General features: G+C 38.1%; 1 non-coding gene across 1 annotated transcript; it reads left to right on the forward strand.

The window, feature by feature from the left end:
- The first annotated feature begins 236 nt into the window (after window positions 1–236).
- LOC120112078 (small nucleolar RNA R71) lies at window positions 237–345 on the forward strand. The gene has a single exon (XR_005513574.1). It is a non-coding gene; the product is annotated as a small nucleolar RNA R71 (small nucleolar RNA).
- The last annotated feature ends 2,736 nt before the right edge of the window (window positions 346–3,081 follow it).

Below are 3,081 nucleotides of genomic sequence, written 5' to 3' on the forward strand. Positions count from 1 at the left end.
CCTCAGTTCTGAGGTTGTAAAGGCCTCCATGTACAGAGCTAGTAGGCTTAGGCAAAGACTTGTTGTTTCTATCCCCGTTATCCCAAAGTTGGGCAGTCTCAGCAAGGGAATCCAAATACTCCCATGCCTCATCAGGTTGTTTTTCTAAAAATCTACCATTGCACATGGTCTCTACAAATTGTTTCAACTGTGGAGATAAACCTTCATAAAAGAAGCTAATGGTTCTCCAAGTTTCGAATCCGTGATGAGGGCATGAGAGAAGAAGGTCTTTAAATCTTTTCCAACATTCATAAAATGTTTCATTATCTTTTTGTTGGAAATTGCTAATATGTCTTTTTAAAAAGTTGGTCCTTTGTGTGGGAAAGAACTTCTTCAAAAATTCTCTCTGCATATCTTGCCAATTCCTTATTGATCTAGGTCGCAAAGAGTTTAGCCATGTTTTGGCCTTATCCTTTAGAGAGAAAGGAAACAATGTCAACTTGAGGACATCCTCGGTGACATTTGGCACTCTAAATGTAATGCTCAATTCTTCAAAATCCTTTAAATGAAGATACGGACTTTCGGACTCTAACCCATGAAACTTGGGCAACAATTGGATTACCCCTGGTTTGATGTCAAAATGTCCTACATTATCAGGAAAAATTATGCATGAAGGCTGACTAGTCCTAGCCGGTTGTAGGTATTGTCTTAGAGTCATAACATGGGGTTCTCGTTCTCGATTGTGGTGACTCCCCGCATCTTCATTTAAATCAGCCATCTCACAAGGTGTGAGATATTGAGAAGGAATTTCAGGGGTATGTCCTAAGGGATGATCTAAAGTTGTACGACTTAATCGACCAGTGTCGTCCCTATTCCACTTTAGCATGCAAAATATTTTCCTCTTTTTTTTTTTAAATTATAAGTACCAACTAAAGATAACCTAAAACGACACCTTAATTCAAAAATCTATTCTCAATCAATCATGCAACAAAACATTACACCTCAATTTCTAATGTTTTTCTTAAATTTCTAGACAGCTCCTAACTGGTTTGAAGAGGACACCTAAGCCTCCAATCCGGTCTAATGAACCTAGTTGACCAGGTAAGCTCCCAGGTAAGTGGAAGGGTCACGATGCGTTCGCAAAGGTCCCACTTAAAACCCACTTGCCTCGAACAGATGAACTGTCTCCCTTATAGGGACAAAGCTTGCCTAGACATCAACTAAGCCACAGAGCGAAATTGGTGCAACTTTCGGTGGTCTTCGTCCTATTGAGCTCGAATGTCCTTAGGGGCCAACGTCTAGTTGATTTTAGTTAAGCTTGGGACATTTATGCACTGGGGTGATTTTTGGGCTAAGGACGAGTGATGAAATCCCGACCTTATCTTTTTAAATAGATTCAGCCCTTAGAATATTTTATGTTGATGCCTTACACTATATGCAATAATCAAGAGATTTTTTTAAAATATTTTATGGCATGACATTAAATTTCACTGAATAGGTGATCAAGCAAATTATTTATTTTTTTTTTAAATTTTATGAGTTGACGTTTGAAATTTGAATTCTGAAATTTGAAATTTGAAATTTGAAATTTTAGGTTTTTTTTTTTTTCTTTTTTTTTAGTTTTGAATAATCACCCTTGATCTTTTCTTAATTTTTTTTTTTAAATTTTTAATTAGCAACAAGGGTTAATGAGATATGATAACGATAAAATTCTGATTCTAAAAAAAATAAATGCAGAAAATTTAAAGTAGAAAGCAGCAAGGTTTCGTATTAATCTGATGGTCTTAAAAATGTCAGAATGTCAATCAGACCGTTCAGATTATCTAACAATGTGTCTTGCACTAGCTGACCAAATTTGAGTCAAATCAGACGGCTAATTTCTATGATATCAGAGTTTGATACAAACTATGCAGGGAATTAAAAATTGTAGTAAAGATGCAATTTTTTTTTTTTTCAAAAGAAAAATACTAACTACTAAGGTAAAAATTAAATATAAAATTATACTAATAACTCAGCCGTTCCCCGGCAACGGCGCCAAAAACTTGGTGCAGAAATAAAACTGTTTTCCCAAGTGCAGGAGAATCGCACAAGTAGTATAACTCGGAAGTCCGAGGTCGATTCCTCACGGAACGATCTATGGATTATTAGCGTAATTTTTAGATGTAATTTTTAGTTGATCTTTAGAAATTAAAAGTAGAGAATAATATGTGATTAAACAACGTTCAAGAATATAGAGAAGGCAAGGGATCCGGAACCCTCCTTGACAATGTTACTTTCAACAAATAAACTCGGCGATTCTTGATTAAGGATTAATATGATAGGGTAGTTCTAATCATGGAGTATACAATCTGAAAACATGAATTAAACTTCCAAGTATTTATCGTGCCGGTTACGTCTACGACAAATCAAGCATCGAAATAATCCATGCATCAATATATATAAACCATTCAAGATCTATCTAATAAATAAATATGCAAGAACCCAAAACATACCAATGGATATAAAACAATTAGAATTAAAGTTTAAAGTGTACTTGATGAAAGCAACATGACAAGGGTTCATCCATCACCCTTTGCCAAGGGATTTAGCAAGCCATTACAAAAACAGCCTCCTCTTTTATATCTCTTTTTTTTTTTTTTCGGAAATAGGGCATACCCTGTTTCCCTTTCTTTCTTCCCTTCTCTCTTGTGAAAACAGAGTCACCTCCCCATTTCTCCTCTCCGACTGAACGGCTATCTTCTTCTTCCCCGAATAAGAGCTCCCCTGTTTTCTTCTTCTTCCCACGAATCAGCCCCCCTGTTTTCTTCTTCTTCCCACGAATCAGCCCCCCTGTTTTCTTCTTCTTCCCACGAATCAGCCCCCTTTTCCCTTCTCAGCCGACTCCTCTTATACTCAACTCTCCCCCTCTATGGAATGCGCTGGAGGAGCGGACTGCCGGGAAGAGCTGGGATGTGGATCCGGGAGCAATGGACGCGGGATGCTCGGACGCGAGTTCCGGCTGTGATGCTGGAAAAATGTTGAAACGGAAGTTGGACGGGCGGAAGAGGCGGCTGGAGTTGGGAGGTGATTGGGATGCTGGGAAGCACGCTGGGAGAGGCGTGA

This window comes from Phoenix dactylifera, chromosome 12 (genome assembly GCF_051530095.1).
Source record: "Phoenix dactylifera cultivar Ajwa chromosome 12, Ajwa_hap1_PhDact_Kaust_v1.1, whole genome shotgun sequence".
Lineage (NCBI taxonomy): Eukaryota > Viridiplantae > Streptophyta > Magnoliopsida > Arecales > Arecaceae > Phoenix > Phoenix dactylifera.